Source organism: Pseudophryne corroboree, chromosome 11 (assembly GCF_028390025.1).
Source record: "Pseudophryne corroboree isolate aPseCor3 chromosome 11, aPseCor3.hap2, whole genome shotgun sequence".
Classification (NCBI taxonomy): domain Eukaryota; kingdom Metazoa; phylum Chordata; class Amphibia; order Anura; family Myobatrachidae; genus Pseudophryne; species Pseudophryne corroboree.
In genome coordinates this window covers 323,952,095-323,976,387 of record NC_086454.1, presented here as the reverse complement: position 1 = coordinate 323,976,387, position 24,293 = coordinate 323,952,095, and the positions used below count along the sequence as shown (strand labels likewise).

Sequence of the window (24,293 nt, the reverse complement as noted above, 5' to 3'; positions counted from 1 at the left end):
GAGATGTGTGTTACATGTGTAATCTCTCACTGTACACACACACTGTAATACACAGCGCAGCTCCTTCACTGAGATGTGTGTTACATGTGTAATCTCTCACTGTACACACACTGTAATACACAGCGCAGCTCCATCACTGAGATGTGTTACATGTGTAATCTCTCACTGCACACACACTGTAATACACAGCGCAGCTCCATCACTGAGATGTGTTACATGTGTAATCTCTCACTGTACACACACTGTAATACACAGCGCAGCTCCTTCACTGAGATGTGTTACATGTGTAATCTCTCACTGTACACACACTGTAATACACAGCACAGCTCCTTCACTGAGATGTGTTACATGTGTAATCTCTCACTGCACACACACTGTAATACACAGCACTGCTCCATCACTGAGATGTGTTACATGTGTAATCTCTCACTGCACACACACTGTAATACACAGCGCAGCTCCATCACTGAGATGTGTGTTACATGTGTAATCTCTCACTGTACACACACTGTAATACACAGCGCAGCTCCATCACTGAGATGTGTTACATGTGTAATCTCTCACTGTACACACACTGTAATACACAGCGCAGCTCCATCACTGAGATGTGTTACATGTGTAATCTCTCACTGTACACACACTGTAATACACAGCGCAGCTCCATCACTGAGATGTGTGTTACATGTGTAATCTCTCACTGTACACATACTGTAATACACAGCGCAGCTCCATCACTGAGATGTGTTACATGTGTAATCTCTCACTGTACACACACTGTAATACACAGCGCAGCTCCTTCACTGAGATGTGTTACATGTGTAATCTCTCACTGCACACACACTGTAATACACAGCACTGCTCCATCACTGAGATGTGTTACATGTGTAATCTCTCACTGTACACACACTGTAATACACAGCACTGCTCCTTCACTGAGATGTGTGTTACATGTGTAATCTCTCACTGTACACATACTGTAATACACAGCGCAGCTCCTTCACTGAGATGTGTTACATGTGTAATCTCTCACTGCACACACACTGTAATACACAGCGCAGCTCCTTCACTGAGATGTGTGTTACATGTGTAATCTCTCACTGCACACACACTGTAATACACAGCGCAGCTCCTTCACTGAGATGTGTTACATGTGTAATCTCTCACTGTACACACACTGTAATACACAGCGCAGCTCCTTCACTGAGATGTGTTACATGTGTAATCTCTCACTGTACACACACTGTAATACACAGCACTGCTCCTTCACTGAGATGTGTTACATGTGTAATCTCTCACTGTACACACACTGTAATACACAGCGCAGCTCCATCACTGAGATGTGTGTTACATGTGTAATCTCTCACTGTACACACACTGTAATACACAGCACTGCTCCTTCACTGAGATGTGTTACATGTGTAATCTCTCACTGTACACACACTGTAATACACAGCACTGCTCCTTCACTGAGATGTGTGTTACATGTGTAATCTCTCACTGCACACACACTGTAATACACAGCGCAACTCCTTCACTGAGATGTGTGTTACATGTGTAATCTCTCACTGCACACACACTGTAATACACAGCACAGCTCCATCACTGAGATGTGTTACATGTGTAATCTCTCACTGTACACACACTGTAATACACAGCGCAGCTCCTTCACTGAGATGTGTGTTACATGTGTAATCTCTCACTGCACACACACTGTAATACACAGCACTGCTCCTTCACTGAGATGTGTGTTACATGTGTAATCTCTCACTGCACACACACTGTAATACACAGCGCAGCTCCATCACTGAGATGTGTGTTACATGTGTAATCTCTCACTGCACACACACTGTAATACACAGCGCAGCTCCTTCACTGAGATGTGTGTTACATGTGTAATCTCTCACTGTACACACACTGTAATACACAGCGCAGCTCCTTCACTGAGATGTGTTACATGTGTAATCTCTCACTGCACACACACTGTAATACACAGCGCAGCTCCTTCACTGAGATGTGTTACATGTGTAATCTCTCACTGCACACACACTGTAATACACAGCACTGCTCCATCACTGAGATGTGTGTTACATGTGTAATCTCTCACTGCACACACACTGTAATACACAGCACTGCTCCATCACTGAGATGTGTTACATGTGTAATCTCTCACTGCACACACACTGTAATACACAGCGCAGCTCCATCACTGAGATGTGTGTTACATGTGTAATCTCTCACTGTACACACACTGTAATACACAGCACTGCTCCATCACTGAGATGTGTTACATGTGTAATCTCTCACTGTACACACACTGTAATACACAGCGCAGCTCCATCACTGAGATGTGTTACATGTGTAATCTCTCACTGCACACACACTGTAATACACAGCGCAGCTCCTTCACTGAGATGTGTTACATGTGTAATCTCTCACTGCACACACACTGTAATACACAGCGCAGCTCCTTCACTGAGATGTGTTACATGTGTAATCTCTCACTGCACACACACTGTAATACACAGCGCAGCTCCTTCACTGAGATGTGTTACATGTGTAATCTCTCACTGTACACACACTGTAATACACAGCACAGCTCCTTCACTGAGATGTGTGTTACATGTGTAATCTCTCACTGCACACACACTGTAATACACAGCACAGCTCCTTCACTGAGATGTGTGTTACATGTGTAATCTCTCACTGCACACACACTGTAATACACAGCACTGCTCCTTCACTGAGATGTGTGTTACATGTGTAATCTCTCACTGCACACACACTGTAATACACAGCACTGCTCCTTCACTGAGATGTGTGTTACATGTGTAATCTCTCACTGTACACACACTGTAATACACAGCGCAGCTCCTTCACTGAGATGTGTTACATGTGTAATCTCTCACTGCACACACACTGTAATACACAGCGCAGCTCCATCACTGAGATGTGTGTTACATGTGTAATCTCTCACTGTACACACACTGTAATACACAGCGCAGCTCCTTCACTGAGATGTGTTACATGTGTAATCTCTCACTGCACACACACTGTAATACACAGCGCAGCTCCATCACTGAGATGTGTGTTACATGTGTAATCTCTCACTGTACACACACTGTAATACACAGCGCAGCTCCATCACTGAGATGTGTTACATGTGTAATCTCTCACTGTACACACACTGTAATACACAGCGCAGCTCCATCACTGAGATGTGTTACATGTGTAATCTCTCACTGTACACACACTGTAATACACAGCACTGCTCCTTCACTGAGATGTGTTACATGTGTAATCTCTCACTGCACACACACTGTAATACACAGCACAGCTCCATCACTGAGATGTGTTACATGTGTAATCTCTCACTGTACACACACTGTAATACACAGCGCAGCTCCTTCACTGAGATGTGTTACATGTGTAATCTCTCACTGTACACACACTGTAATACACAGCGCAGCTCCATCACTGAGATGTGTGTTACATGTGTAATCTCTCACTGTACACACACTGTAATACACAGCGCAGCTCCATCACTGAGATGTGTTACATGTGTAATCTCTCACTGTACACACACTGTAATACACAGCGCAGCTCCATCACTGAGATGTGTGTTACATGTGTAATCTCTCACTGTACACACACTGTAATACACAGCGCAGCTCCATCACTGAGATGTGTGTTACATGTGTAATCTCTCACTGTACACACACTGTAATACACAGCGCAGCTCCATCACTGAGATGTGTGTTACATGTGTAATCTCTCACTGTACACACACTGTAATACACAGCGCAGCTCCATCACTGAGATGTGTGTTACATGTGTAATCTCTCACTGTACACACACTGTAATACACAGCGCAGCTCCTTCACTGAGATGTGTTACATGTGTAATCTCTCACTGCACACACACTGTAATACACAGCGCAGCTCCATCACTGAGATGTGTGTTACATGTGTAATCTCTCACTGTACACACACTGTAATACACAGCGCAGCTCCTTCACTGAGATGTGTTACATGTGTAATCTCTCACTGCACACACACTGTAATACACAGCGCAGCTCCATCACTGAGATGTGTGTTACATGTGTAATCTCTCACTGTACACACACTGTAATACACAGCGCAGCTCCATCACTGAGATGTGTGTTACATGTGTAATCTCTCACTGTACACACACTGTAATACACAGCGCAGCTCCATCACTGAGATGTGTTACATGTGTAATCTCTCACTGTACACACACTGTAATACACAGCGCAGCTCCTTCACTGAGATGTGTGTTACATGTGTAATCTCTCACTGCACACACACTGTAATACACAGCACAGCTCCATCACTGAGATGTGTTACATGTGTAATCTCTCACTGTACACACACTGTAATACACAGCACAGCTCCATCACTGAGATGTGTTACATGTGTAATCTCTCACTGCACACACACTGTAATACACAGCGCAGCTCCATCACTGAGATGTGTGTTACATGTGTAATCTCTCACTGCACACACACTGTAATACACAGCGCAGCTCCATCACTGAGATGTGTTACATGTGTAATCTCTCACTACACACACACTGTAATACACAGCGCAGCTCCATCACTGAGATGTGTGTTACATGTGTAATCTCTCACTGCACACACACTGTAATACACAGCGCAGCTCCATCACTGAGATGTGTGTTACATGTGTAATCTCTCACTGCACACACACTGTAATACACAGCACAGCTCCATCACTGAGATGTGTTACATGTGTAATCTCTCACTGTACACACACTGTAATACACAGCGCAGCTCCATCACTGAGATGTGTTACATGTGTAATCTCTCACTGTACACACACTGTAATACACAGCGCAGCTCCATCACTGAGATGTGTGTTACATGTGTAATCTCTCACTGTACACACACTGTAATACACAGCGCAGCTCCTTCACTGAGATGTGTTACATGTGTAATCTCTCACTGCACACACACTGTAATACACAGCGCAGCTCCTTCACTGAGATGTGTGTTACATGTGTAATCTCTCACTGTACACACACTGTAATACACAGCGCAGCTCCATCACTGAGATGTGTGTTACATGTGTAATCTCTCACTGCACACACACTGTAATACACAGCGCAGCTCCATCACTGAGATGTGTTACATGTGTAATCTCTCACTGCACACACACTGTAATACACAGCGCAGCTCCATCACTGAGATGTGTGTTACATGTGTAATCTCTCACTGTACACACACTGTAATACACAGCGCAGCTCCATCACTGAGATGTGTTACATGTGTAATCTCTCACTGCACACACACTGTAATACACAGCGCAGCTCCATCACTGAGATGTGTGTTACATGTGTAATCTCTCACTGTACACACACTGTAATACACAGCGCAGCTCCATCACTGAGATGTGTGTTACATGCGCTCTCACTGCACACACACTGTACGTATGTGTGTGTGTGTGTAACAGTGATCGGTGCAGACTATGGACCTTATTCAGAAATGGCCGCAGATCGCTGCATAAGCAGACAGATCTGCGTCCATCTCCTCGCATGCTGGGGCCGCCCAACACAGGGCAAGGCTGCCTAGCAGGTGTGATGGGCCGCCTCCCAATGCGTCTACAATGTGGTTGACCCCTGGCTGCGCTGTCAGGCATTCCACCGCCATTTTCTTTAATCGGAGTGGCTGCGTTTGACATCACGCAGCCGACCAGAAAACACTCCCGGCCCGCCACGCCTGCAAAACACCACCCCCTGAACGATCTCCACTATCAATCACATTGCGGCCATATCCTTCAGGAATGCGGCCGCAATGTGTAAGGTCGCGCATGGGCAGCCATCTCTGAGCAGCCCCTATGTATGTATATGTGTACTATGCACAAATGTATGTTCCTGTGTTTGTACCAGTAACTGATGCTCTGTCTGTATTTTACACACACACACACATATATATATATATATATATATATATATACACACACACACATACATACACACACATGCATGTGTAACATTGATTGATACAAACTGTGTATGTGTACCTGTGACTGGTGTTGTGTGTGTGTGTGTGTGTGTGTGTGTGTGTGTATATATGTATGTATAATATATATATATATATATATATATAGTGTGTGCATATGTGCACGAATACATATGTGTGCATGTGGGTATAATACATATTTATCCACACATAGATCTAATGTATGCCATTATATATGATATATATATATAGCCCATCACACTGGCTGGTCCCCACCTTCCCCCTGGCAGCCATTCCTCGAGCTGTGCAGCGCCAGGAGCGGATGATGATTGTACATTGTTATAGGCTGTGTGACACAATGTTGCACTCGGATGCCTGTGTCAGTACCCGGACCCCCGGGATTCCCCCTTACCTAGCTGCCGCCCGGCTCCATTGTCCCCTCGGATGCTGCCGGCCACCGCTGCCACTCAGACTGCCCCAGCTGCTACTTCCGGGGTCGGTGGGTTCGGCTTACTCCGGAGACGCATGAAAGTGTTATCGGCAGATTCCGGAGCTCTGCGACGCGCATGCGCCAACCAACGGTTACGCTAAAGCCTCAGGTGCCCCCATGTTGCTCAAGGGAACATCCCTTACACGCCATGTGGCCGCCATATTGGTTGTGGCATGTTCTTCTATTAGCTGTAAAGGGGTACATCATCATGTAGCTCTCATATCATATTATAGAAAAAAAAACAAAAAACCCACTGACAGAACATTCAACCTTTTGGTATGGGCTCATAGAAGGGAGTTATGATGATGCCTTGGCACACTTCCCAACATGATCCTCTCCAGGAGGGACAGAATGCTCTGCTTCTGGACTTTTAATTTATGATTGACGGCACATGTTTTGAGCAAGTTAATGGATAAGAAGGGTGTTTCAGTACAGGTGATGGCATTAAGAGAGAAATCCAGGAGCAGAGCATATTGTCCCTCCTGGAGAGGGTCATGTTGGGAGGTATACATTGGGGTCAATCCAATTACCAGTGAAATGAGGGAGTTGCCTTTGTAGACCGGATTTTAAATGCCAGCAACTACACCACAATTCATCACCCTCCCTTGAGGACCAAGCCAGAGACAGGGAGCAAGGAACATTGGGGGTCATTCCGAGTTGATCGCTCGCTAGCAGTTTTTAGCAGCCATGCAAACGCATTGTCGCTGCCCACCGGGGAGTGTATTTTCTCTTTGCAGAAGTGCGAACGCCTGTGCAGCAGAGTGCCTGCAAAAACATTTTGTGCAAAACAAGACCAGCCCTGGACTTACTCTTCGTGTGCGTTGATTCTAACGTTGGAGGGTTGGATTTTGACGTCACACACCTGCCCAGCGTTCGCCCAGCCACGCCTGCGTTTTTCCAAACACTCCCTGAAAACGGTCAGTTGCCACCCAGAAACGCCCCCTTCCTGTCAATTTTCTTGCATTGTGCCGTGCGACTTAAAGCTTCGCTAGGACCTGTGCAAAACCACAAAGGTCTTTTTACCCGTACGTCGCGTGTGCGCATTGCGGTGCATACGCATGCGCAGAAATGCCAATTTTTAGCCTGATCGCTGCGCTGCGAACAACGGCAGCTAGCGATCAACTCGGAATTACCCCCATTGAGCAATGGGTTAGGAATCGGATGAGAGCTGAAGGTTTTGATAAAGAAGTGGGCCTTAAGAGCCTGCTTGAAGTTTTGTAGAGAGATGGAGAGTCTGATAGGGAGAGTGAGAGAATTCCAGAGGTAGGGAGCAGCACAGGCACAATTCTCTAGGTGGGAGTGGGAGGAAGCAATCAGTAGAGAGGAGGGGCTGCATTTATTTGTGGAGCAAAGTGGGTCTGGGGGAGTGTGATGGGAGATAAGGTCAGAGATGTAAATTGAAGAGGATTGGGTGAGAGCTTTGAATTGGGTTGGGAAGTGGAAGAGGAGCCAGTGTAGGGCTTTTAGGAGAGGGGAGGCAGAGTAGTATGTTTGCAGAGGAAGATGAGCCACACACATAGGCGTGCGCACGGTGGGTGCCTGGTGCGCACAGGCACCCCCTAATGTGCGGCACCCCCTGCCTGCTGCAGCACAGTCCAGTGTTGATCGCCGCGCCCCCCGCGAGCCCAGCTTGCTGCTCTGCATTGTTTGACGTCCTGTGCGCCTCCTCCCAGCCCCAGACGGCCAGTCCTGCTGATTTGAAGGGGTTTTCTATAAGTGGGCGTGGCCACGGGGTGGGTGGGGTTCTGCGATTAGGCCACGCCCCCAAACTTTCCCTGAGCCCGGTGATCTGTGTGCACTGTGCAGCCCAGCCTTCTCTTGCTGGGCCAGGTGGATCTATAATAGCAGCCATCCCATGGAGCCCGGCCAGGAAGGAGAAGGTAAGGTTTGTGTATTTGACAGTGTGTGTGTCAGCAGAGCCGGCAACATGGGGGTGCGAAGAGTACACCCATGTTCTGAGGGGCCCCCAGGCTCTGACCCCACCCCCCTGTTCTATCTCTGCTGCAGCATACATGATCTATGCAGGAGGAACACCGGGGGTAATTCAGAGTTGATTGTAGATGTGCCAGATCGCGCCCTGCCAACGGCGTTCTAATGCCATTGGCACGCCCCCTCATGCCCTGCGACCGCCTCTGCCTGTCAGTCAGAGGCGATCGCAGCCAGTGAGATGCTGATAGCATCTCACTGGGCTCCCGGGGTGCGCACGCTGCGCGTGCGCACTCCACACAGTAATTCAGACTGCGACCACTGCCGCTGCAGCGATCCAGTCTGAATTACTCCCATTGTTCCTGGCTGGAACAGGCGTGACTGGAACTGCAGCATGAGAGAAGAGCAGCAGGAGGAGGCAACCAGGCACAAACTGCAGCACTGCACCCTCCCCACCCATGAGGCCACTGACACAGAGACAGGGCGGGATGTACTAATGTACATCGCCGCAATGCGCCACGATGCTGATCGCATATGTACTTACATATCTGATCAGCATTGCGGAGGACAGCTCTTCCGATAAGAGCTGTCCTCCGCGATGCACAGCGGCAGCCTGACTTCCGGGATTCGGCCCCAGGAGTCAGTCTGCGCATGCGCGGGGTGACGGGGGTGGCTGCAAGGCATGCTGGGAGGTATCCGATTGGATCCCTCACACAGCGCCGCGGAGTGAAGCCCATAGGCTTCTATGGACTATCGCCAGCTAAAGCTGGCGAACCCCGCCGCGGCGCTCACCTGCCGGCCGGGGGATGGTACATCAGTAAAATGCGGTAAACGGGGTTTACCGCATTTTCCGCTTAGTACATCCCTCTAACTGTGTGGTAAGTGTCAGCGTATTTGTACTATATTTCCATTCTCATGAAATCTCTCTCTCTCTTTCCCTGTCTTTCCCTGTCTTTCCCTTTGCCTCTCTCGTCCCCCTCTCTCACTGGGCGGGATGTACTAAAGTGAAAATGTGCGGGTGTTACAGCATTTTCAGATGTACTAATGCCTGGCTGCCGGGATTTTGGTGTGGAGGGTACCGCCAGTTTTAGCTGTCGTTACCCTATAGAAGCCTATGGGCTTCTTTCCGCACCCATCCTGAGGGATCTAATCAGATCCCCCGCTCCCCCCATGTACCTCTGGGCGCCGGGCGGAGGAGTCCTCCGTCTGTAGCTCCGTCCAGCGCCCAGCTCCAGGAACTGCTGGCGGGATATCCTCCTGCTCCAGACGCCCTCCTCCTCGGGCCCCGCCTGGCAGTCAATCTACCATGCCGTACAAGCACCTCCTTTCCCGGCCCCAGGCTGCGCTGATTGGTGCAGCCTGTGATGTCAGCAGCAGGGCAGGAGCCGACGTCTCTGTCCCTCCTTCCCCTGGAGTCTGCACCCGCCTCAGCAGCAGCAGCCGGCATCGCAAAGGACAGCTCTTATCGGTGAGAGCTGTCCTTTGCTATACTGATAGCATATGTTAGTACATATGCGATCAGTATGTAGTCGAAAGTGTGGCGGAATATTCTGCCACACCATAGTACATCCCGCCCCCTATCTTTTCCTCCTTCTTCCCCTCTCTTTCCCTATCTTTCCCTCTCTCTTCCTCCCCCTCTCTCTCTCTCTCCCCCACTCTCCCTCCACCCCCCCCCCCCTTCTCTATATTTCTCTCTCCCACTTTCTCCCACTTATCATGGATTACATATTGAATGCGATCTAGGCGAGATCTTACCGCCCAGGATCGTATTGCAATATCCGATCCCTTCAGGTGACTGCGATGCACTGAGGCATTTCTGGCGGAAGGTTCTTGGGGAACCCTGCTAGATCTACTCTCCCCGATCTGTAGCCCATAGTCTACAATGGGTTACAGCAGTCAAATATTGCAGTAGCTGCGGGGAACAATATCGGGAATGCTTCGCATTCCCGATATTGATACATTGGGCAGCATCTAATCCCCCATAGAAAACTTTGGGGGATGTGGCTGTGGGCGGAAATGGAGGGATCCCAGCAGGTACCAATACCTGCAGCGATCCCTCCTTTATGCATACCAGGGAAACTTAATATTTGCGGCTAACTGCCAAAACGGGTGTTTTTCGGGGACATAGCCGGAAATATTTTTTTATAAATGGGCCCCTCTGTCTCTCTCCTTCTCCATATCCTACCCCCTCTCTTTCTCCCTCCTTTTCTGTCCCTCTCTCCTTTTCCCTCCCCCCTCTCTTCCGGGGGGGGGGGGATCTCTCTCCCCCTTCTCTCTCGGTGGTCGAGGTGCCACCTGACCTGCAGTCAGTTACTTCTGCCACTGTCTACTCCAGCGGGGTAAGGCTTCATGGTCATGCTGGGTGATGCCTGCTGTGCTGGGTCAGAGGCGGAACTACAGATGTTGCCACACTCATCCATCATTGCGGAATGGATGGCGTGACTAGTGTGCCTTAGTCTGTGATGCGCGTGTGCATATTCACGCACATTCTATAGACTTCTACAGAGCAACGCTGGCTGCAACTATTTTCAACACGGCATTCAGTGCAGCTTGCCGCAATGCGTATGACCGTGGGTACGCACCACGGCAACGAAGAGGCTGGCTACATCTGTAGTGGCAGTGCTAGGAGCACCAGCCAAAATCTGCCTAGGGCATCAAATTGATTAGGGCCAGCTCTGGGCATAATGTGAATTTAGGTCATACCGCGTGGCATAATGTGAATTTCGGCTCATACCATGTGGCATAATGTGAATTTCGGCTCATACCGTGTGGAATAATCTGAATTTCGGCTCCTACCGTGTGGCATAATGTGAATTTGGCTCATACCGTGTGGCATAATGTGAATTTGGCTCATACTGTGTGGCATAATATGAATTTTGGCTTATACCTTGTGGCATAATGTTAATTTCGGCTCATACCGTGTGACATAATATGAATTTCGGCTCATACCTTGTTGCATAATGTTAATTTCAGCTCATACCGTGTGACATAATATAAATTTGGGCTCATAATGTGTGGCATAATGTAAATTTGGCTCATACCGTGTGTCATAATGTAAATTTCGGCTCATACTGTGTGGCATAATATGAATTTCAGCTCATACCGTGTGGCGTAAGGTGAATTTGGATCATACTGTGTGGCATAATGTGGATTTCGTCTCATACCATGTGGCGTAATGTGAATTTCGGCTCACACTGTGTGGCACAATGTGAAATATGGGCACTACTGTCAGTAGCTGGTGAGCATTGGGGACATGTATGACAAATGCTGGTGTCCTGCAGAGGAGGAGTGTGATGTCATAGAAAGAGGCAGATGTGGCTGTGATGGCATATGTGTATATTTTAAACTTTATTTTTGTTATATTTAAACTCAAATGTTCGGCCCCCTAAATCTCCCATACTTTTCAGAATGTCCCACTCAAGATTAGGGTGTAAGTGCTTAGGGGTGCAAGGGGTGTGTGTGAGGGGTACATATGCACCTAGGCTCACCACTCTCTAGTTCCGCCGCTGGGTCAGGGATAGGTTGGGGAAGTGTTAGCAGCGATATGGTACAGCGGCAGCTAGGACTCAGGGTTATGCCATAGCGGACAGTCAGTACTGGCCGGTGGTCACACCATTATTTTTAATTTTATTTCTCTGGGGTGTATTATATCTACTTTATTATTAGGAACTAGGGAGAGATTAAGCCATGTGATTTTACTGAGAGAATGTAAAATAGTGCTAGACGTCCCTGGGCGGTGCTAGACACGCCGAAAAGGCGGTGATTGACACGCCCCTCCTGCGGTGCACCCCCTAATAAAATTAGCTGCGCACACCTATGGCCACACAGCAGCATGGAGTACAGATTGGAGTTGAGAAAGGTATGAGGCAAGGAGGCCATATAAGAGGGGCTTTCAGTAGTCCAATCTGGAGATGACCAGATAGTGGATGAGGGTCTTTGTTGCCTCTAAGGTGGGAGAAGATTTGATCCTAGAGATGTTTTTTAAATTGGAAACAGCAAGATGGTGAAAGGTACTGAATGTGTTGTTTGAAGGAGATGGAGGAGCATACTTACCTACTTTTAAAACTAGTGCTTTGCAGCCCTTAGCGGGCGGGCCGGCTCAGGGTGGCACAGAGCCCTGTTACGTCACTGCACTGGATTGCCTGCAACTTGTAGGCTCTAACTGTTGGAAATGTGCAGTACAGTTGGTGCTTTGGAGGTCATTCCGAGTTGTTCGCTCGCAAGCGGATTTTAGCAGATTTGCTCATGCTAAGCCGCCGCCTACTGGGAGTGAATCTTAGCATCTTAAAATTGCGAACGAAGTATTCACAATATTGCGATTACACACCTCGTAGCAGTTTCTGAGTAGCTCCAGACTTACTCGGCATCTGCGATCATTTCAGTGCTTGTCGTTCCTGGTTTGACGTCACAAACACACCCAGCGTTCGCCCAGACACTCCCCCGTTTCTCCGGCCACTCCTGCGTTTTTTCCGGAAACGGTAGCGTTTTTTCCCACACGCCCATAAAACGGCCTGTTTCCGCCCAGTAACACCCATTTCCTGTCAATCACATTACGATCGCCAGAACGATGAAAATGCCGTGAGTAAAAATCCTAACTGCATAGCAAATTTACTTGGCGCAGTCGCAGTGCGGATATTGCGCATGCGCATTAAGCGGAAAATCGCTGCGATGCGAGGATTTTTACCGAGCGAACAACTCGGAATGACCCCCTTTGTCAGGGTAATGTATACATCAGTGGCACTGGTACTATAAATGACCCAAGAACAAGTCCACTGGTTTAACCAGGCAGTGTGATTTATTGGACAAATGATGGGCATGAAGTGGAGCTTGTAGCAGAGTGGGATTCAGACAAATCACCAGCCTGTGATTTGTTTCCTGGATGCGGGTAGTGGTGCAAGGTACTGGAACAGCGGTAGCGAATTAAATGGTTGCTGGTCTCTTCGAGCTAAGGAGTGGTAACATACTTGCCTACTCTTCCGAAATGGCCGGGAGGCTCCCGAAAATCGGGTGACCCTCCTGGCCCCCCGGAAGAGCAGGCAAGTCTCCCGATTTCTGGGGTCCCCACTGCCCGGCTGCCCACTTAGTGAGTAAACTGGGCGGTCCGGGCGGTCGATGATGCGATTCTTGTTGAATCGCATCATCATAGCCACACCCCCTGCAGTATAATGCCGGTAACAGCGGCATTACACAGCGGGGGGCGTGACTTAAATGACGTGATACACCAGCCATGCCCCCACCCCTGTTCCACCTCTGGCCCGCCCCCCTCTGTTCGTCACGTCACTGCCCCGCCCCCTGCTGAGCCGACCTGGCTGCTCTCTCTCAGAGAGAACAGCCATTAAGTCGGTAAGTAAGGGTAGCAAGGGAATGAAGCATCATCCCAGGAGGAGCCAAATTGGAGACTGCACAGTAGCAACTCCTATTTTACACACACCCCACCTACGCTACAAGCTCAAAATTAAGTTTTAATGTAGTGTCAAAGTCAAAAAATATTGCAGTACACACATCACGTACAAACTACACACAGATGGCCTCAGCGCGTGTACTTGTTCTGCTGTGCGTGCACATATTCGCAATTTGCGTATAGTCGCTCCCGCGGTCATGCGCATTAGCGCGGGGTATGGGTATTTACGGTAGAGTTTGTGAACGCATGGAAGGCTATCAAAACACATTACATATTTAATCCAAATAGTGCACAATGTACACATAGTCCCCCTGCACCACATCAGAAAGTAACAGCAGTTTAAATGGTTTCAGAACAAAGGGATTCACCTTTACAGAATAGGAGGGGATAGAACAAGGTTATAAGGTGGTGTTTGGTATCCAGCTGTAGGGTATTTTAAGGGTAACATTCCGGTGTTGGTTTGAGGAAGATCGCATGTTCCTGCGGATAGTTATGTGCAGGAGCAGAATATAGATATAAACTGTATTTACTGTACATTATGTATACGGCGGGAATCCAGAGGAGACTACCCACAAGAGCAGTTGGAACAGACATCGCCTACCTATTCAAACCGACCTATGACCTCTCCTGTACTGTAAATGTGCATCCCTGTGTCCAATGGACAAAGAGATTACAGTATCTATTGTATTGCTTTTTGGAAGAATTGTATAAAGAGAGCCTGCTGCAGCCCTGGTCTGGCACAAGACTCACAACGTTATCTATCAGATGACGGAGGACCGGACCGGGTAGCGCAAGCGAATCCACTCGCGTATGTACCATTGAATGTAGCCATTTACTATGTTATATATTATATTGTATTGATTGTATTGTAACCCCCTTTCAGCAATAATACGCTGTGGTGTCGGAACCCAGCGGTAAATTACAAACCGGTGTTGTGTCTTCCTTTCCCCGCTAAGGTTTAAAGGTGAATTGCTATCGCATTGCTGAATAAGGTTTAAAGTGTATTAGTAACGCATCACATTTAGTATAAGGTTTAAAGTGTGTTCATTGGGTGTGTACGCGCTGTGTGTACTTTGTACCGTCAGCGCGGCGTTTGTACGCTAAGTCCGTGCACAGTACGGGACTTTGTACGCTAATAGCGTACAAAGTACAAAGAGTGTGTATTAAGTACAGCGGCCGCAGCGGCTCCATGTTAAAGTGTATTCAAAGTGTATATAAGGTATAGCTTTTCATTCCTAAGGATAAATCAGCATTATCAGTAGCAATCTGTAAGAAAGGTGAGGCTAGATGCATAAAAGAACATCAACACATCAGATAACTTTGGTTTGGTCTTTTTGACAGGTACAGTATATTGTACTCCCACTCAGGAAGTACAAGGTATGTTAGATACTCCTCAAAGACTAATGTTGCATTCCACTGTTCTAGATTCATGTCAATCACAGGTAGAGGAAATTATCTCGCAGATACCGGGTTACCTGTGAATTTAGGATGAACAGGACACTGGATTGATGGCTGAGATAGTCCCAGTAGTGACACAGCAAGCACAAGCTTTAAGGGGGGGTAGACAAAGTAGTTAATCAATTCCCCGTAGTGCCCAATCCAGTTGTCATTTTAAAAAAAATCCTCTCCACCTTTACAAACTTTACTGTCACCAACCTCTATTCTGTTTTTCTTCACAGTTTTCCTCTTCATCTCTGTCACAAAGGGGGTACAATACATGGACCCGATTCTCCCAAGGTTTCAAGTGACAGCCTGAGTATTTTCTCCCAAGCCCTACATGACTGTTTACAGTCCTTTCAGCCAGAGAATGGGTCGGTGCTGCTGATACAATATGTTGATGACTTGTTGTTGTGCGCCGATTCATTTGAGTCATCCCTGGCAGATACGAAGCAGTTTCTGTTTCGTCTCCTCCAGACAAGACACAAGGTCTCAAGGGATAAACTGCAGTTGTGTAGGACAAGGGTCAAATACCTAGGACGTAGTACTGGTACATGATTTGACAGTTCATACACCACATGCCGTATTGGTCCTTCAAGGTTCTGCCCGAACCCGGTATGTCTCATCAGCATGATGACACCAGTATATTACTGCAGTGTGCCTTGTCATGCACAAAGGGTGGAGGATGAGAATACTGGTGAAGGAAAATTTTGTATGGACACTGATGCGCATGATTGTGTGGAATATCTGAATCAGACCTTTACTACGAGACCAGACATAAGTGACAGCCCGTTGGTGAACGCAGACCTGATATATATTTTTTCTTCTCCTCTAGATATGTTTTTACTCTACATTGCAAACACACTACAGTTAAATTGAGATGCAAATTTGTGTTCCCTACAGGAAAAGGAGGTCTGGAAGGCGAAGGAGTATGGTCAGGAGTCCTCAGGACTCTGGAGAGATGGACAAGGTAAGCCAGTGGCCCCCAGGACGTATCTCCCAGGCCTAGCTGAGGCGGCACATGGTCTGACTCACCTAGGGTAGGGAAGGTATGTGCAAATTTGTAAGAGCTTACTGGAGTGCACCAGGGTTCTCTTCTCAGGCAAGCAAGAAAGCAATGACATGTCTTACTTGCTTGAGGAAGAATATTGGTAAGACAATACCGACAGAGCCATCCCATACTCCTCCTGCAGACGGACCTTTTCAGGTAATACAAATCGACTTTGTACAGTTAGCACTCTGTAGGAATTTGAAATATGTATTGGTGTGCACTGATGTTTTCTCAAACTGGGTAGAGGCATTTCCTGCCGCCACAAATACTGCTGTGTTTACCGCAAAGAAAATTGTGCAGAAATTTGTGTGTAGATATGGTATCCTTAGGAGTAGCAGCAAAGTGATAGCTTGAAACTAGACTATTGTGGTCATAGACACTGCCACTAGTGTTATATAGCATCGGAACCACTCCCAGATCCCCACTTAACGAACCACCCTCTTTGAATTTTTTTGTGACTCGGACATTACTGTGCGGTGTAATGTAACTATCGGATGCTACTGTGCGGTGTAACGTGTCTCGGACACTACCGTGCGGTGTAATGTAACTATCAGACGCTACCATGCGGTGTAATGTAACTATCAGACACTACCGTGCTGTGTAATGTGACTCGGACACTACCGTGCAGTGTAATGTAACTAACGGGTGCTGCTGTGCAGTGTAATGTGACTTACGGACGCTACCATGCTGCAGAATGTGACCAATGGACGCTGCTGTGCGGTGTAATGTGACTTACAGATGCTACAATGCGGCGTAATGTGACCAACAGATGCTGCCGTGTGGTGTAATGTGACCAACGTACGCTGCTGTGCGGTGTAATGTGACTATCAGACGCTGCTGTGAGTTGTAATGTGACTAACTGACACTGCTGTGTGGTATAATGTGACTAGCGGATGCTGCAGTGCGGTGTAATGTGACTAATGGATGCTACCGTGCGTTGTAATGTGACTAAAGGATGCTGCCGTGCGTTGTAATGTGACTAAAGGATGCTGCCGTGCGTTGTAATGTGACTAACGGAGGCTGCCATGCGGTGTAATGTGACTAACGGAGGCTGACGTGCGGTGTAATGTAACTAACGGACGCTACTGTGCGGTGTAATGTGACTAATGGACTCTACTGTGTGGTGTAATGTGAGTATATAATGGACGATACTGTGCAGTGTAATGTGTATAACGGACGCTACTGTGCGCTGTAATGTGAGTGTATAACAGACGCTAATGTGTGGTGCAATGTGACTAACAGATGATACTGTGCGGTGTAATGTGACTAACAGATGCTACTTTATAATGTGAAGTGGTACGATTATGTGACCATGCCCCCTCCCCATGAGGTCACATCCCTTTATAAAATATGGAGGGTGGTACCAATGGTCTTTCTGGCACAGGCACCAAAATGTCTAGTTATGGCTCTGGTGGTCACTGATGCTCTCTGTAGTATATGGGGGTCACTGATGCACAGTGGTCACTGATGTTCTCTGTAATATATGGTGGTCACTAATGCTCTCTGTAGTAAACGGGGGGCACTGATGCTCTCTGTATTATATGGTGGTCACTGATGCTCTCTATTATATGGTGGTCACTGATGCTCTCTGTAATATATGGTGGTCACTGATGCTCTCTGTAGTATACAGTGGTCACTGATGCTCTCTGTAATATATAGTGGTCACTGATGCTCTCTGTAGTATATGGTGGTCACTGATGCTCTCTGTAGTATACAGTGGTCACTGATGCTCTCTGTAATATATGGTGGTCACTGATGCTCTCTGTAGTATACGGTGGTCACTGATGCTCTCTGTAATATATAGTGGACACTGATGCTTTCTGTAAAATACGGTGGTCACTTATGCTTTCTGTAATATATGGTGGTCACTGATGCTCTCTGTGGTATATGGTATACTAATTTTATAAGATGGGGGGGCGGTTTATATATTTTTATATGTAAAGACTTTTTTCAGACATTTTTTATCATCCTAAATATTTTTTATTTAAAAGTGTGTTTGTATTTTTTAAAAAGTAAATCCCAAACCGGCTCAAGCAAGCACATCTGCAAAGCAGTAAGTTAACCCTTCCAGCCCTGGTGCAGTATTGCCATTGCAGCTACAATGTTTAATTTTCTAAACAGACAACAGCTAAGAAGGCAGTTAATTTTATAATTTACTGCAGTGGCTGGAAATGTAATATATAGTGGTCACTGATGCTCTCAGTAGTATATGGTGGTCACTGATGCTTTCTGTAATATATAGTGGTCACTGATGCTCTCTGTAGTATATGGTGGTCACTGATGCTCTCTGTAGTATACAGTGGTCACTGATGCTCTCTGTAATATATGGTGGTCACTGATGCTCTCTGTAATATGAAGGAAACCACTGAACACATAGGGTCGGGGCTCTCCCACAGCTGAACTTCTTCATTAAAAAATAAAAATGAATGCAATGGGCTGGTGGTTGACGGCAGGCACGGGGAACCCTGAGAGAGTGGGGCCCAGCATAACATATCCCCTGCTCCCCTCTCCTTAATCCGATCTGCTGCAGCGGTATACAATAGGCCTTTCCTATATTTCAGCTCCAGGCCCATGTGGACATTAATCTGGCACTGATTAGAGATGAGCGGGTTCGGTTTCTCTGAATCCGAACCCGCCAGAACTTCATGTTTTTTTTCACGGGTCCGAGCGACTCGGATCTTCCCGCCTTGCTCGGTTAACCCGAGCGCGCCCGAACGTCATCATGACGCTGTCGGATTCTCGCGAGGCTCGGATTCTATCGCGAGACTCGGATTCTATATAAGGAGCCCGCGTCGCCGCCATTTTCACACGTGCATTGAGATTGATAGGGAGAGGACGTGGCTGGCGTCCTCTCCGTTTAGAATTAGAATAGATTAGAGAGACACTTGATTTACTAATTTTGGGGAGCATTAGGAGTACTCAGTAGTGTACAGTGCAGAGTTTTGCTGATAGTGACCAGTGACCACCACTTTTATTTATAATCCGTTCTCTGCCTGAAAAAAGCGATACACAGCACACAGTGACTCAGTCACATACCATATCTGTGTGCACTGCTCAGGCTCAGGCCAGTGTGCTGCATCATCTATTATCTATATATAATATTATATATATCTGTCTGACTGCTCAGCTCACACAGCTTATAATTGTGGGGGAGACTGGGGAGCACTACTGCAGTGCCAGTTATAGGTTATAGCAGGAGCCAGGAGTACATAATATATTATATAGTGAGTGACCACCAGACACACAGTGCAGTTTATTTAATATATCCGTTCTCTGCCTGAAAAAAGCGATACACACAGTGACTCAGTCAGTCACATACCATATCTGTGTGCACTGCTCAGGCTCAGGCCAGTGTGCTGCATCATCTATATATATATTATATATCTGTCTGACTGCTCAGCTCACACAGCTTATAATTGTGGGGGAGACTGGGGAGCACTACTGCAGTGCCAGTTATAGGTTATAGCAGGAGCCAGGAGTACATAATATTATATTAAAATTAAACAGTGCACACTTTTGCTGCAGGAGTGCCACTGCCAGTGTGACTAGTGACCAGTGACCTGACCACCAGTATATAATATTAGTAGTATACTATCTCTTTATCAACCAGTCTATATTAGCAGCAGACACAGTACAGTGCGGTAGTTCACGGCTGTGGCTACCTCTGTGTCGGCACTCGGCAGCCCGTCCATAATTGTATATACCACCTAACCGTGGTTTTTTTTTCTTTCTTTATACATACATACTAGTTACGAGTATACTATCTCTTTATCAACCAGTCTATATATTAGCAGCAGACACAGTACAGTGCGGTAGTTCACGGCTGTGGCTACCTCTGTGTCGGCACTCGGCAGCCCGTCCATAATTGTATATACCACCTAACCGTGGTTTTTTTTTCTTTCTTTATACATACATACTAGTTACGAGTATACTATCTCTTTATCAACCAGTCTATATATTAGCAGCAGACACAGTACAGTGCGGTAGTTCACGGCTGTGGCTACCTCTGTGTCGGCACTCGGCAGCCCGTCCATAATTGTATATACCACCTAACCGTGGTTTTTTTTTCTTTCTTTATACATACATACTAGTTACGAGTATACTATCTCTTTATCAACCAGTCTATATATTAGCAGCAGACACAGTACAGTGCGGTAGTTCACGGCTGTGGCTACCTCTGTGTCGGCACTCGGCAGCCCGTCCATAATTGTATATACCACCTAACCGTGGTTTTTTTTTCTTTCTTTATACATACATACTAGTTACGAGTATACTATCTCTTTATCAACCAGTCTATATATTAGCAGCAGACACAGTACAGTGCGGTAGTTCACGGCTGTGGCTACCTCTGTGTCGGCACTCGGCAGCCCGTCCATAATTGTATATACCACCTAACCGTGGTTTTTTTTTCTTTCTTTATACATACATACTAGTTACGAGTATACTATCTCTTTATCAACCAGTCTATATATTAGCAGCAGACACAGTACAGTGCGGTAGTTCACGGCTGCGGCTACCTCTGTGTCGGCACTCGGCAGCCCGTCCATAATTGTATACTAGTATCCAATCCATCCATCTCCATTGTTTACCTGAGGTGCCTTTTAGTTGTGCCTATTAAAATATGGAGAACAAAAATGTTGAGGTTCCAAAATTAGGGAAAGATCAAGATCCACTTCCACCTCGTGCTGAAGCTGCTGCCACTAGTCATGGCCGAGACGATGAAATGCCAGCAACGTCGTCTGCCAAGGCCGATGCCCAATGTCATAGTACAGAGCATGTCAAATCCAAAACACCAAATATCAGTAAAAAGCCTCTTTTTTTCTTTGCGTCATGTGCTGTTTGGGGAGGGTTTTTTGGAAGGGCCATCCTGCATGACACTGCAGTGCCACTCCTAGATGGGCCCGGTGTTTGTGTCGGCCACTAGGGTCGCTAATCTTACTCACACAGCTACCTCATTGCGCCTCTTTTTTTCTTTGCGTCATGTGCTGTTTGGGGAGGGTTTTTTGGAAGGGACATCCTGCGTGACACTGCAGTGCCACTCCTAGATGGGCCCGGTGTTTGTGTCGGCCACTAGGGTCGCTAATCTTACTCACACAGCTACCTCATTGCGCCTCTTTTTTTCTTTGCGTCATGTGCTGTTTGGGGAGGGTTTTTTGGAAGGGACATCCTGCGTGACACTGCAGTGCCACTCCTAGATGGGCCCGGTGTTTGTGTCGGCCACTAGGGTCGCTTATCTTACTCACACAGCGACCTCGGTGCAAATTTTAGGACTAAAAATAATATTGTGAGGTGTGAGGTATTCAGAATAGACTGAAAATGAGTGTAAATTATGGTTTTTGAGGTTAATAATACTCTGGGATCAAAATGACCCCCAAATTCTATGATTTAAGCTGTTTTTTAGTGTTTTTTGAAAAAAACACCCGAATCCAAAACACACCCGAATCCGACAAAAAAAATTCGGTGAGGTTTTGCCAAAACGCGTTCGAACCCAAAACACGGCCGCGGAACCGAACCCAAAACCAAAACACAAAACCCGAAAAATTTCAGGCGCTCATCTCTAGCACTGATACTACATAATAATCAGATAATACGAAGATCTTAGTTCTTACATAATTATATATGTACTGTAATTATTTATGGTGTGGGTGTGGGGTGCTGTGGCCCCTGTGTCGGTATGGCTGGGCGGCTTCAGGTCGGCACACCTTAACACTTTATTAACACTTATGATTTTCCCTATCACTTTGTATATATTTTTGTATTTTAATCACACTTCACTTATGTGCTTCTTATTAACCCTTATTAGCTTTCACCTGTGTGCTGACCTGGGGTAGCCGACCTGTGCCGACGTGATGGGGTCCTGCACCCCGGACCCATATCTAGTATTAGGGACCCCCCAGTGATGGAGACGCCTTGGCAAACGGCCTGGGGGCTTAACCCTATATCTGCAGATATACGCAACTAAGATCTCCGTATTATCTGATTATTATGTAGTATTATTTCTCACTCAGTGTGCATTAGGGAACACAAATTGTTTTTTCTTACACAGAATTACCCCTCCCTTTTAGCACCTGAGTGACATCACAATCTGATTGAGCAGCTTGCCATTGTATTTAGAGAGGCATGACTGGGTCAGCATTAGGAGGGATTGCTGACTCCAGAGTGCCATTGGAGAAGTTAGGGGTGTCTCCAGGTAAGCTGGCTCTCAGATTCTGTAGGAGCCATTATCATGTGGCCTTACACTGGGCATTCAGACCCAGACATACATGTATTTATTTATGGGGTGGGTGTGGGGTGCGGTGGCCCCTGTGTTGGTATGGCTGGGCGGCTTCAGGTCGCCACACACTAACACTTTATTAACACTTATGATTTTCCCTATCACTTTGTATATATTTTTGTATTTTAATCACACTTCACTTATATAGCACTTATGTGCTTCTTATTAACCCTTATTAACTTTCACCTGTGTGCTGACCTGGGGTAGCCGACGTGATGGGGTCCTGCACCCCTGACCCATATCTAGTATTAGGGACCCCCAGTGACGGAGACGCCTTGCCGAACGGCCTGGGGGCTTAACCCTATATTTGCAGATATACGCAACTAAGATCTCCGTATTATCTTATTATTATGTAGTATTATTTCTCACTCAGTGTGCATTAGGGAACACAAATTGTTTTTTCTTACAAAGAATTACCCCTCCCTTTTAGCCCCTGAGTGACATCACAATCTGATGGAGCCAGTGGCGCACCCAGGGGGGTTTCCGAGTACCCAGAAACCCCCCCTCACTAAAAAAAAAAAAAAAAAAATTTTTTTTTTTTTTTGCTGCATGAGTATTATTAATGGCTGTCTAGCGTCCTCTGCAGCCTGCTGTCTTCCTGATGGCACTTGTAAGTGCAATAAAAGTCTACTTTATTTTAAGTTATAGTACATATATATCCACGTGCATACATATATACACATGTATATACATACATACATACATACATACAGGGCCGGCGCTACCCACTCAGCAAAGGGATGCAAAGCAGGTAGGCGCCGGGTAGGAGAGGCGCTCTGCCTGCTTTGCATCTCTGTGCGGCAGGCACGGCGAAACACACTCAGCAGAGCCTGGAGAGGTGCTCTCCCTGCTGTGTGTTGTTTCTGCCGGCTGCCGCTGCACCAGTCATATACAGACAGCACAGCGGCGCCGGCGGCCCGGCTGCATGAAGACCAGCCGCCGCCCCCTCCCTCCCTGCCAGAGCCAGCGCCGTCACCACAATCTCATGGTAAGCACTCACCCCGCCCCCCGTGTCCTGCGGCCACTAAAGAGGAAACGGCCCGCCAGCCCTGCCCTGCACCCAAGCCCAGCACTGCAGCATATATGAGTAATGTGAGTCGCGGTGGTGACTGGTGAGTCCTGGTGGTCTCCTCACTCCCCCCGTTCAAGGTGGTCTCCTCCCCCCCTCCCCTAGTAGCAGTAACCAGGTGTCATTCAGCAGATTAGTCTAACGAAAGGAGACATATTCAAATAAGCAAAAGCGGTGTGCGTCTATGCTTTTGCTTATTTGAATACATCTTCTTTTGGTCACTTAATCCGCTGAGTGATGCCTGGGTACTGCTACTAATGGAAAGGGAGGACTCACCAATCACACCTTAGGGAATTCCTGCATGCATGTACTGTGTGTGTGTGTGTGTATATATATATATACATACACACACACACACACACACACACAGCCGGCACTCTGTTGAGATTTAGTTAGAGAATGGTGCCCAGGTGCCTTCCATTGTCCACAATGTGGGGTGCAGGGGACAGTATGCAGGTAGATTTGTATAGTGGCACTCCTGGGTCTTGGTAGTACATGATCAAAATCAGGCTATCAGCACCATATACATGTTGCTTATGGTGCTAGTTGCCTGATTTTGACCATTTACTGCCAAGACCCATGAGTGCCGCTATACAAATCTACATATATATATTTAATGCCTACCCTTTGCATAGACGAGGACCGCA

The 24,293-nt window shown here is 47.0% G+C and overlaps 1 protein-coding gene across 1 annotated transcript in view; it reads right to left on the bottom strand.

Moving 5' to 3' along the window:
- ZDHHC7 (zinc finger DHHC-type palmitoyltransferase 7) overlaps positions 1-6,642 on the bottom strand; it is a 99,982-nt gene extending 93,340 nt beyond the window's left edge. The window contains exon 1 of the mRNA XM_063945693.1: positions 6,411-6,642. The gene's annotated coding sequence lies outside the window, so the exon portion shown is untranslated. The remainder of the gene's footprint in view (positions 1-6,410) is intronic.
- Between the last annotated feature and the right edge of the window lie 17,651 nt (positions 6,643-24,293).